At 35.9% G+C, this 12,721-nt stretch overlaps 1 protein-coding gene across 1 annotated transcript in view; it reads left to right on the top strand.

The window, feature by feature from the left end:
• Positions 1–1,159: 1,159 nt before the first annotated feature.
• LOC5568187 (zinc finger protein 420) overlaps positions 1,160–12,721 on the top strand; it is a 204,869-nt gene continuing 193,307 nt past the window's right edge. The window contains exon 1 of the mRNA XM_021848223.1: positions 1,160–1,567. The gene's annotated coding sequence lies outside the window, so the exon portion shown is untranslated. The remainder of the gene's footprint in view (positions 1,568–12,721) is intronic.

Genomic DNA, 12,721 nt, shown 5'->3' with positions numbered 1-12,721 from the left:
CGTGAATTTGTTTATCGGCATATCGGTCCATTTTGCTCGAAGTAAGAGGGAGCATGGAGAAGAAAGCAATGAATACTAGATGGATAGGTACCGTAAGGGAACGGCGAGAGAAATTGGATTAGATGTTGAAGAGGGCATACCATATTAAACAGTATTACTTGAAACGTCACTTCCTTGTGGCTAACTGTCTTGGCTGTCTTGGTAGTGTCATTCTCAAAACACACCCAAGCCGTTCCCATAGGGGACGTTAGCCACAAGGAAGTGACGTTTCAAGTAATACTGTTTAATATGATATGCCCTCTTCAACATCTAATCCAATTTCTCTCACCGTTCCCTTACGGTACCTATCCATCTAGTATTCATTGCTTTCTTCTCCATGCTCCCTCTTACTTCGAGCAAAATGGACCGATATGCCGATAAACAAATTCACAATAAAATTATCACGGTCGATATCTTTGTATTTAAATATATCATATTGAAAAATCTACCAATCGCATTCACCATCGAGTAGAGTTACATGTTATCTTATTTCTCAAGTAACAATATCAACTCAAAGAGAAAGTTCAAATTCTTCAATGCACAGGAAAAAAAGGATGCGAGAGAGTGAGCACCTTTTCATCCATCGTTTGCCTCCTTTCGGGTTCCTTTTCCATTGCCATTATTGTGGTGGTTGAAAGACATCCTTTCGCTTCGGATGGTGATATGAAAGAATACCTACGCAAAGCGGACTCCCAATAAAAACAATCTCATTAGCTGAGTGCCTGATTCTCGGCTCAGTAACGGTGAGTGAGCGAGCGAGCGGGATTGAGTTCCTGAACCATAATGAGAAAGTATGTAAATATTCTGGAGACGTTTGTAATTTTCTTTTGCACCCCGATCGTTTCGTTGCGCCGCGTTCGCTCGCTCGGTGGACATCGAAATAGCGAGCGAGGTATGAGTCGAGAGGCGGCCAGTCAGGTCTAGCAGAGCGCGATGATAGCGAGCGGTGGAAGGTAGCAACGTAACGGGAGGGTCGGATCGGAGCGCACATAAGATTTGGCTGTCTGTGTGTGCCAGCAGCTCGCGTGCGCCGGAAGAGCGGAAAAGCGGGAAAGTGGGTGAGGACCTTTTTTTCTTTCTTATTGTTGTTGTTGTTGTTGCTCTTCGCGCTTCGCAAGGATATAACCGACGAAGATGGTGAAGAAAAGTGGTGCGTCTCGAGAAAAACCTGAATCTTGTCCGTTTTGCAGTCGCGAGTCAGTTCTTGTTGGAGGAACAAGTCCGGAATTGGAAACCGGTTCCCAACGTCTTGGTGGCAATTGTTGGAGGAAAAATTCTAGTTATAGCAGTGAAGAAAGTTCAGGATCAAATGCTGTGTTGGAAGATGTTTGGAAACTGGTGCGATTGGGTGTAATTGTGCGAAGAAAACTGGTTTAGTGGAAGATTTAAATGATGAGTGGTGGTGTGTATTTTGATTTGTTTTGAAAATGTGCTACATATGAATAGAGAAGACCTAAGGATATGACTGATCGTTAGAAAATTTGTGATAAAGGTGCAAATGCTAGATGAGTCTATAGAGCAACACAATGTGAGCAAATTCTTTATATTATATCTTATTTGAATTCTTAATCATAAAATCAGAGGTAAAAGTTTTGCCGTCGGTTATTATTTTCAGCTAAATTTAAAATGACTTGAATTGAACAAATGCATCTGTTTTGTTTGTTATTTGTTACAATACATAGTAGAATTTGTTTATTACAGTAAACTCTCCATAACTCGGTATTGAAAAGACCATCTAGTTAAAAAGGGATCGAGTTATACATAGAACACAAAACCAGGGCAACGCGATCCAAGGGACCATCAAAGTAGCCATGAAAACCAACTTGTGCTATGGTTTTGTAACTCAATATCGATATAGGGTAGGTGTACCAGTTATGGCCATAGTGGTTCCCTATTTCGCTATAGGTGATAACTTAAATGTCTCCACATTTTGAAAAGTTTTGTGTGTTTTAGCAGTAAGATATAGGATATATCTTGATGTTAAAACATTCAAAAAGATTAAAATTGTGAAAGTAATCGAAATTTCACATATGGCCAAATAGGGAACCACTATGGCCATAACTGGTACACTTTCCCTACCGAATATCGTGTAAGAAAGAGTTGACTGTACTACCAAGCATGTACCATACGTACAACAATATTATCATTTTGATCTACATTTCCTATTTGTTGAGCGACCACAATGCTGACGGCAAATGGCACCATCCATATGAAAAACAGAATCTTCGCATCTTCGCAAATACAGTGCAAAGGGTAGTGGGGTTTTGTACTTTTTTGGGATTTACAATCGTAGTTACTTTAATCTTCTTCTTTCTGGGATTATGTCCCCACTGGAACAGAGCCTGCTTCACAGCTTAGTGTTCTTAAGAGCACTTCCACAGTTATTAACTGAGAGCTTATTGTGCCAATGACCAATGCATGCGTATATTGTGTGGCAGGTACGAAGATACTCTATGCCCTGGGAAGTCGAGAATATTTCCAACCCGAAAAAACCCTCGACCGGTGGGATTCGAACCCACGACCCTCAGCTTGGTCTTGCTGATTAGCTGCGCGTTTACCGCTACGGCTAACTGGGCCCCCGTTAGTTACTTTAATATACTTTTATATTTTCAAGATTGGTCGTCAAAGGCCATCGCCAGCATCATCATGCTCATTCTGTGTATAACGAGTGGGCTTTCTTCATTATGCATGCATGCATCTGATCTTGGGTTAAATTTTATGATTTTTGTATGTAGAACAAGCCTGCTCAGATCGTGGGCCAAATCTAAGCAACAATTTTGGGCGGCGTTGTAAGTTGTATAATAGGCAGCCCTGTTGTCCTGCTTAGTCGCGCTTAGTCGACGACTAAGAAGCTTATCTCAGATTTTTTTTACAATTTTCGCCCTGATTCATGAAAAATATAGGAAGATTGATAAATCATTGCGAGATCATTTGCATCCCTACGCCCTAAGGCATCAATAGACATTTTCAAGCTGCATCAACGCCCTGGAGTAATTTGACTTTATTATACGTCGACCTGTAATACATTAGCCCTGGAAAAAGCTGACTATATACGTGATAAGATGCACTTCAACGCCCTAAGGACATTATTTGACAATTTCAAGATGTATGAACGCCCTGCAGTTATCTGACCTTCTCCTTCGTAGATCAGGTGAATCAGGGCGCCCTGTAGAACATCAGTTTAAAATTTTATGCTGTATCAACGCCCGAGAATAATTCAAGCTAACCCTTCGTAGATTAGGTGCATTTTGACGTCTTTTAAGATATCAATGAAATTATAAGCTGTATAAACGCCCAAAAGTAATTCGACCTTATCTCAAGAAGACCATATGTATTTAATGCCCTGTATGACATCAATCGAAATCAACGCCCTGGAGTAATTTGACTTTGTCTCACGTAGATCAGGTGCATCTCAATCCCCTGAACACATTAATTGGAAATTGCAAGCTGTATCAACGCCCAAAAGTAATTAATCCTCAGTTGATCAGGTGCATCTTAACGCCCTGTAAGACATCAATAGAACATTCCAAGCTGTTTCAACGCTCTAGAGTAATTGTACATTATCCCACCAAGATCTGATACATCTTGACGCCCTGTAGTGCATCAGTTGCAAATTATAAGCTGTATCAGTAATTTCACCTTATTCTACGAAATTCAGCTGCATCTCAACCCCTCGAAGACATTAATTGAATGTCCAAGTTGTATCAACGCCCTGTAGTAATTTGACCTTATCTTAAGTAGATCAAGTACACCTTGTCGCCCTGAGGGCAACTATTGAAAATTCTAAGCTGTATCAACGCCCTGTAGTAATTTGACCTTATCTTAAGTAGATCAGGTACACCTTGTCGTCCTGAGGGCAACTATTGAAAATTCTAAGCTGTATCAATGCCCTGGAGTTATTCGGCCTTATCCTTCGTATATCAGGTGCATCTTGACGCCCTGCTCGACATCAGATCAAAATCATAAGGTGCATGAACGCCCTAGAGTTTCCCAACCTTATCCCATGTAGACCAGGTGTTAATAACCCCCTGTATGACATAAATGGTAATTTCCTAGTTCTTTCCACGCCCTGAAGTAAGTTGACCTTTTCTCCCCTTGACCTCCTGAAGACAACGATAGCAAGTTTCAAGCTGTATCAACGCTATGCAGCAATTTGTCCTAAGATTAGGTGCATCTTAATGTCCTGTTAGCCATCAACTTAGATTTAGCTGTATTAACGCCCTGTAGGACGTCAAATTAAAAATATGTGATATTTTAACGCCCTGGGGTAATTTAAATTTAACCTACGTAGACCAGATGCATCTGAACGCCCTGTAAGACGTCAGTTATGGAATAATTTGACCAGACATCACTTAGGTCAGATGCTCCTCAACGCACTGAGGACGTTACTTGAAAATTCCTACTTGTATCAACGCCCTTGAGTCATTTGGTTTTATCCTTTGTAGATCACAAGTAACTTGCCGCCCTGTAGAGCATCAGTTGAACATTATAAGTTGTATCAACGTCCTGGAGTTATTTGACCTTATTCCACAAAGCCCAAGTGTACCTAACGCCCTGTATGAAATCAATCGAAATTTCAAAGCTGTATAAACGCCCTGGAGTAATTTTATTTCGACTCATGTAGATCAGATGCATCTTAACCCCCTGAGGACATTAATTGAAAAAAATGAAAGCTGTATCAACGTCTTGGAGTAATTTATCCTAAATAGATCAAGTTGTATCAACAATGGAGTAATACAGTAATCAGGAGTAATTTGACCTTATCCCACGACGATCTGGCGCGTTTTGACGCCTTGAAGGACATCAGATGAAAATTATAAGCTATATTAACGCCCTGGAGTAATTTGAGCTTATCCCACGTAGCTTAACTGCATCACAACCCCCTGTAGACATTGATTAAATCATTGAATCTTCTAAAATACCATTTCCTCCATTACTGGAACAGTGGTATTTGCTAACTTGTGTTCCTATAATAGTGGTTTACATTGATTTCCCGTTGAGACTCACTATTATAGGAACGTCCCACTATTATTGGTGCAAAGGAGCAAAAAAGTTTAGGTTTTTAATTGTTGTCTACTATTTTCTTACTGATATCCAAGATTTTTTTATACGCATTCATATTATTTTAACAAGGGCCATGTTAAAAAAATACACATACAAATATAAATTGCCTATAAAACGTTTAAAACCACACTACCACTATTATTGGTACACACACTACCACTGGATCAGCCTATCATAGAATTGTATGGAAAAAATAATTCAGAGGCATAATTGGCTTGTTTAGGGGTATTCAGTTTCATGCATATTCGGAATCTACGTCAAAAATTGAGCTAGAATCCAAAATTTTGCAATTTTCCGTGACCTGGAACTATTTTTAAAACACGTTTGAAATTAGTATGGAAATCACTTTTGAATCACCCCTCGGCAAATTTTACTTCGGAACGAGCTGTCATTATGTGAATTGAAATGTCATTGAGTCAACGGATTGAAAACTTGTTTAACCATTTATAATATCAACATTAAGATTTTGAAATGCAATTTAATCGTGTTATACTTAGAAAAATGTGCTCTTTCGATCAAGCTATGAAAAACTGTGAATTTTTCTTTGTTAAACAACCCAATTTAGAAATACTAAAAATTTCACAAGCTAGTAGAAATCAACATGGCGGAGGCACAATTTTCATTTTATTTTATTGGCAAATGCTATTTCTTCCATCATGGAAACATAAATAGGAGCATTACGTTGCGATTCCGTTTGGCATGGCCTTTGTACAGAAATTAAAAAAAAACCCACAAGCCTCGTTCAGATTTTTTTCGGTTCTTTTCATTATCTCGATCATACTTGTAAGTGATAAAGTCAAGAAAATTAGTATAATAAGATATCGGAATGAATCGGAACCCAGTATAACTTTAATCAAATTTTGTTTGTTGTTTACCAGTTTAGAATTTTGTTTAATGCTATCAGAAGATTGTACGACATTTCCCAGAAACCCATTCCCCAGATTAACTAAATGAAGAAACTTCAAATTATTAATGAAGAAATTCCAGTTCATCACAGCGCCACCTATGGTCGGAAATATTATTAGAACCGTTTGGTTTCATATATTTGAATGACTTTCTCCTTACAAACTTCAAGCTCGTAAAAACCCCTCTTCAAAGTTGATGGAATGCTGCTCCGCATCCATCCTCTAATTGATTAGAATAGTTTGCTGTAAAAAGGAATCACCAAAGACAAAGGAAATTATCTAGTGTATTTATGTTTCATTATTCTTCATAATTACGAAGACAATAAACCTAGGAAGAACAGCTAATGTTCAAAAGAAGGGAGAATATGCCATGAAAGCAAAAAATAAATACAAATTTCGTCAATTTATTTCGTGAATATAAAGAATATTACAGTAATACAAATCACCTAATATACAATAAGATAGAACAGCCAATTTGAAAAGAAAGCAGAATAACTATGAATACTAAACAAATAATTTTTGAATAGCTTGGGTAGAGTGTGATCATGAAACATAGTATGATATATGTAAGAGCAGTTTATCTAAACAGTTTTGCTACTTTTCCAAGAATGTCTGTTCTCCCGAACGCCAATCCCCCAAATACCCCGTTTTCCCGAATAGCCCAATTCCCCAAAAAGTTTTTAGCTCTCATAATTGTCATAACTTTTTGTCCTTCAAGGTGATGAATGAACCGGTCATCTGATATGCACCCTTCTTTACTTGATTGGTGATTCTTCCGAGTTTAACCGTCCTTGGCATTTTTAGCAATGATATTATAATCTATCAAATCTCCTTCTTTTGAATGCTTATCATTCTTGTTAGTTCAGAACCCAGTCCCTAAAGTCTATTCTGGTACCTGTTTAAACTGCATCGCTTTTCGAAGCAACGGGTCATTCGGGGAAATGGCTTTCGGTGAAACGGGTCATTCTGAGAGCTGGCATTTGGGGAAAAGTAACACAATCATGTTAGACAACTTTTAAACAGCATATTCTCCTTAAGATTTTGGTCGGGTCTGGCCATGAATCACGTAGTCATTTATTTTATATCTTCAAGACCACTTCATTCTCGCTTATCTTTTGGGCCGTAAACTTTGGCCAAAACCTTCCCACCCCATATATGACCAAGTAATTTATGGGCGGCTTCTTAGATGGTTTGCCTGAGACAAGTAAACACTTAAAAGGTTTTTTTGGACTCAACTTGTATTCGCTTGAGATCCATAATGATGATTTTAATCAAATAATATTTTGGGTGAATTGATATCGATGTCCGGGATTCGAAGCGTCTGGGAATTCAAATCAATTCGGTAAGTACATTTTTTTAACGACAAAAGGCTAAATAAAACCAAATTTATTTCTTCCCGCTCTTTAAAAATGTATTAAAACAATTCTGGGGAATGTCCTATTCGGGGGAATGGTTTTCTGGGGGAATGTCCCATTCTGGGGAACGGATTTCTGGGGAATGTCTCATTCTGGGAACGTCAATCTGGGGAATGGCGTTCTGGGGAATGCCATTCTGGGAAATGTCCTACAACCTATCAGAGAAAGCATAAAAGTACATAATGATGTTATAATCAGTTCTAGTTATGTTTAACAAGTTCAACCAACCACGTTTTGATTAGTGAACTCCGGTCACGTAGAAGCCTTCATGTTTCTTGATCTGGTATTGGATATTATAAACGACGTCATGAACGCCTGGGAGTAGTACGGCCCTCTGATCTATAGTAACGCCCTCCAAAAGAAATACGACTAAGTAGCTCAAATTTTACGACGACAGGGCTGAGAATAGGTAAATTCTGACAAGCACTTGCTTATTATTCTGAAGAAAGCCATCTCAAATTTCAATACCATTTTTTGGCCCGAAATCTGAGAATTATGAGTACGATTACGTCAAAATCTATATTACTTCGTTGATCCTGCGAAAATAATATCGATGATTCCATAAAAATCTTACTTAGAGTTCGATCTGAAATTTACAAAGGGTTCTTCCAGTGCTATTAGAAAATCCCACCCAGAGTTTTTTTTAAAAACCTTAACGAATATTTTTCAAGAATCTTATGCAGAAGTCTTAATGAGTCGTGCCTTGAATTTGGTCAGAATCTCGGAATCCAGATAGGGTAGGTGTACCAGTTTTGGCCACCCTAAGGAAAAATATTGTTTATACATAAATCAAAATACCTTTGGTTACTGTCAATACGTCAAACGAAAACTTTCAATTCATGCTCAGCAGGGAAAATATAAAAACTAATCAGAAACTTTGTTTTTGTATTAAAAATGGTGGTGGCGAATACTGGACCACTTGCATCAGTATTCGCCACGATTTTAATTTCTGTTCCTGAACTTGCCACTTACGTTGATTTCTTATGGAGGGTGGTGAATCAGGAATAGGTGGCAAAAAATAGGTGCAAAGGAGCAAAAATTTTAATGAAAATGATTTTTTTCTATTATTTTCTAAGAAAATTTTGCGGTTTCTAAGAATGTTTTCGTATCATCTTAAATCAATTTAGCGAGCACTAAACAATTGGCATCCATATATGTCGTAAAACGGTATATAATCTGGGGTGGCGAATAACTAGTACATGGCGAATACCGGTACACTTTCCCTAAAAATATTGTGAAAGTCTTTCACATGTTTTGTTTTGTGAATCTTCTGTCATAATCTGTAAAACCCAACATAAAACTTTCTTTAAATCAATCTCGCAGAATTGTGTAACATTTACACCCAAAAATACTGAAAATTCAGTCTATGATTATCTGGACCTTAAATGATAACCAGTAATATAGCTTTAAAGTTATCAAATAGTTTTGAAAAAATTGGAGAAATATAATGCTCATATTAATTAAAATTATATATAAGTTTAAAACTGCAAAAGTGAAGTTCATTAGATTCAAGTTATCGTATCAAGGATAAGCGATATGGATTTTTTTTTCATGTCGATACGAAACGGAACGATATGCAGAATTTCTTGCAGTGATATTGACGAAACGAAACAAAATGTCATAATGTTTCGTGAAACTCAATACAAAATCCAATACAACACGAAATTTTTCAAAACGAAACGAATTTCAAAATTTTGTTCCGCGGAATAAACTTTATTTTTTTTATTTATGATGATTTCCGACTTTTTCCAGAAGACATAAAAATATATAACTATATAACGAAACATTTCTTCCGGTATGGAATTATGAGCCAAATCGGAAATCATTTTTAATATACAAAGTATTGGCGATATATTGTTAGTGTTATCAAGTTGATTGATGTAGTACCAAATAAATAACACACAGTAAGAAAAAAACTATTATTACATGTGACGTAAATTTCATGGTAAGCAAAATACTCGAAGAAGAAAATTAAATGACCTAAATTTAATGCTTTTTAAATTAAAATATACACCATTCTTGTAAAATTACGTCCAATGGAACTGAAAGTATTCGTGATTCGAGCAATATTCAATTCAATCTGACGAAAATTTACGTCATTTAACTTGTCGTACATGTATGAAGTAAATTACAACGTTTTTTTTCTAAATGTGTAAATTTATTTTAGTTTGAGCAAAAAAGGCTTCAGAACGGTGTTTTTGATCAAATTTTATTCCAAAATAAAGTGTGCGGGACAGATCAGAAAAAAATGATCCCGCATTTCCAAACGTCTAAGAAAATGCCCCACATTGTACAAATGTGTAAAAGTAATTCAATTTGCAATTTAAACTTGAAACCCGAAATGACAAATAACATTCACAAAACTCCATTGGCATTACATTTGTGGCCAGTATCCTGTTAAGGTTTTATTTGGAAGCTTCCCATCATTAAGGTCTCTAAGAATTTTAGTCCGTGTCTTAAAAGAATTTGGTATGTTCATCTTTCGTGAATCTGACCATTATCATCATTGGCTGACAAAAAGGTTCAGATAGGTAAAATTTTGTAAAAAATCAAACAAGCGTAACATTCTTAAAAATTGATGAAATTGATGACAAAAATAAAAAAAAATCGAAAGGAATTTTTGAGGAAATCTTAGGAAAACCGATTGAATTATCAATAGATTAGTTCCTGAAAAACTTAGATCTTCCAAGAGAAATTTATGAAATTTCAAAGAGTTTGCTGACAAAAATCCTTATGCATACTCTGGAATAATGCCCTTAGATAGGGTGCTATTTAGCAAAATTGAAGATTAAATTCTTGTAGGTATGTAGAGCACAATTTTTAGAGAATTATTTTGGGAAGTTAGTTAAAATCACTATATGAATTCCTGAAGAAATCTTCTGAGTAATATCTGAAGGAAGCTTTGAACAAATACCTGATTTAATTTCCGATAATATTCCTTGCAAAAATTTATCTTGTCGTAACGTGACGTGGGATTCCAAAAAACTGTTAGGAATATCATAAGAGCAATGTCTAGGCGAATTAAAAAAAACTCTAGAAAACATCTGTCTCCTGGTTTCTTTTTGTGGTCTTGGTTTCGACCTATCTGAGATGTGGCAAACTCATGATTATGATGAGCATTATATGTGCAGTTGGTATATAAGGGCACTACTTATTCTTAAAGTATACTTCCAGTTTGTTCCTTAAATCCTTCAGAATCTTGGAGCTGTTTAGTGGAATATTATAAATAAATGGAAACCCGAATGCAGTACTATACCATTCAAGTCGACTAGAGTTTGTATCCTTTGTACGCGTATTTCGATCTCAACTGTAAGGCCGTCTGCAGTCGATTCTAGTGCACGACACTGAAGACAGCCTTACAGTTGCGATCGAAATACGCGTATCTGTCAAAGGATACAAACTCTAGTCGAATTAAATGGTATGGAACAAAATTCGAGTTTTCATTTATTTCTTCTAGAAGCTTTTCCTGAATTTTTTTCTGATATTTAATAATTCCTCCAGTTTTTTCTCTATGAAGTATTGCAGCAGACAAAAGGCTTAATTCGGGTTTCTAGAACGATATGCCTGGGCAATTATTCTACTAATTTATCTGATTCTTCCCTTAAAAATCCCTGGGATTCTACCGGAGGTTCTTCAAGGATTGCTTGAACAAATCAAGAGCAGCGTTTCCCATTTTTTGACTTTCGCCCACTTAAGACCAATATATGTACTTCAAACGTTTGTATTGAGCGTTATACTGCGCTAATGTTTTAATGAAAGTCTCATCACAAGCGTACAGAGTTAGTCAAATTGAAAAGGTGTTTAATTGTGATAAAAATGTTTTTATGTGTGATTTTGAGCATTTATGTATAAAAAATGTTCTCTGCACGTATATCCATAAAAGAGCCATTCAATAACTGCCACATGTATTGATTGTCTGGGATCAAAAAATCTAACCGAGATATCCAGATAAATTTAAATATCCAATAGTTATTAAAATGATCAATTAATCAGTAATCGAAGGAAACATAATGTCATCCTGACTACTGAGTAAATCGATCTATTCAATCATGGATTCAGTTTTTGGCTGCGTTCTGCTCTTTTGTTTTTTTATGCTTCAAAAATACCTAAAAAAAAACCTACTGCATTTATTATTTTGTACAAAAACAAGGTTAGTTGTTCTTAAACTCAGTACAAGTAAGTTTTTCTCAGATCAGATGTTTACAATTCGATTTTGCTCAGTTATATCGTCAGTCCCTACAAAAAGGCACTGTACTTAATTTTTTCGATGTTGATATAAATTTAAAAAAATACGAATAGTACAATTATTGTAAGAATTTCTAGATAAATTTCAAAAGGGATTTCTGGAAACACATCTAGGCATTGGCCTAGATACCACAGATTAATTTAGTATCGAAATCTTTTGGAAATTCTAAATGATAACTTTAAGCGTAACATAAGGTTCCGTAAATAATTACCAACAAGAATTCCAAAAGAACTCTTCAGAAAAAGTTGGAGTAATCTCTGAAGAAATTTTAGAAATAATTTCATTTTTTATCACTTATGGTTTAGTTTATTGTTGGTATTTTTATTAATAAATACGGAAGAACTAATAAATAAATTGCTAAGTAGAGCAAAGTCTGTTAAATCTCGAGGGAGAAATGGCCATATCTTCAAAAACGGTTCCGAAAATATTATCATTTGTATTCTCTTTTTGAATCTACAACACCCTTTTACATAAATCACAGCCATTTAGAAGTTAATCGTTGGCCATAGGATACATTTGGACTTTTTTCATCATATCTCTCATCTTTGATTGAACTCATGACGTTCCTAACAAAATGGTTATACTTATTCTAAGTCACAATGAAATATTCATGACCCTTTATTATTTTTTTCATATACCATATGAATGTAGCATAGACCGTCTAGGTTTTCATATTATAGGATTTTTAAACCTTAGTTTTTGCTAACGGAATAAGCTCGATATTTCGCGAAATTCCGTTTTATTCTGTTTGTTATTGGAAAATTTCGACGATTTTTTTTTCAATTTTTCAAAACCACAAAAAAAAATTCTGTCTTATTAGATTCCATGGAATTCCGCGGTATTTCGTTTCGTGCGGTATATGACGGAATCATTCGATATATCTCATGCTATTAGCACATATGGCATCAACTAGTCCAGAATTGTTTATAGAAACTTGCATTTTCCAATGATCATATTTAACGGGGAAGAGTGATATTCAAATGTCAAATTCACGTGATATTAGATTGAAAATGACGGCGTGTCTGGTAGAACAATATTATCACAGAAAAGGC

This window comes from Aedes aegypti, chromosome 2, assembly GCF_002204515.2.
Source record: "Aedes aegypti strain LVP_AGWG chromosome 2, AaegL5.0 Primary Assembly, whole genome shotgun sequence".
NCBI classification, from domain to species: Eukaryota; Metazoa; Arthropoda; class Insecta; order Diptera; family Culicidae; genus Aedes; species Aedes aegypti.
The sequence above is the reverse complement of the archived record's forward strand: the minus strand, read 5'-3'. Positions and strand labels throughout refer to the sequence as shown.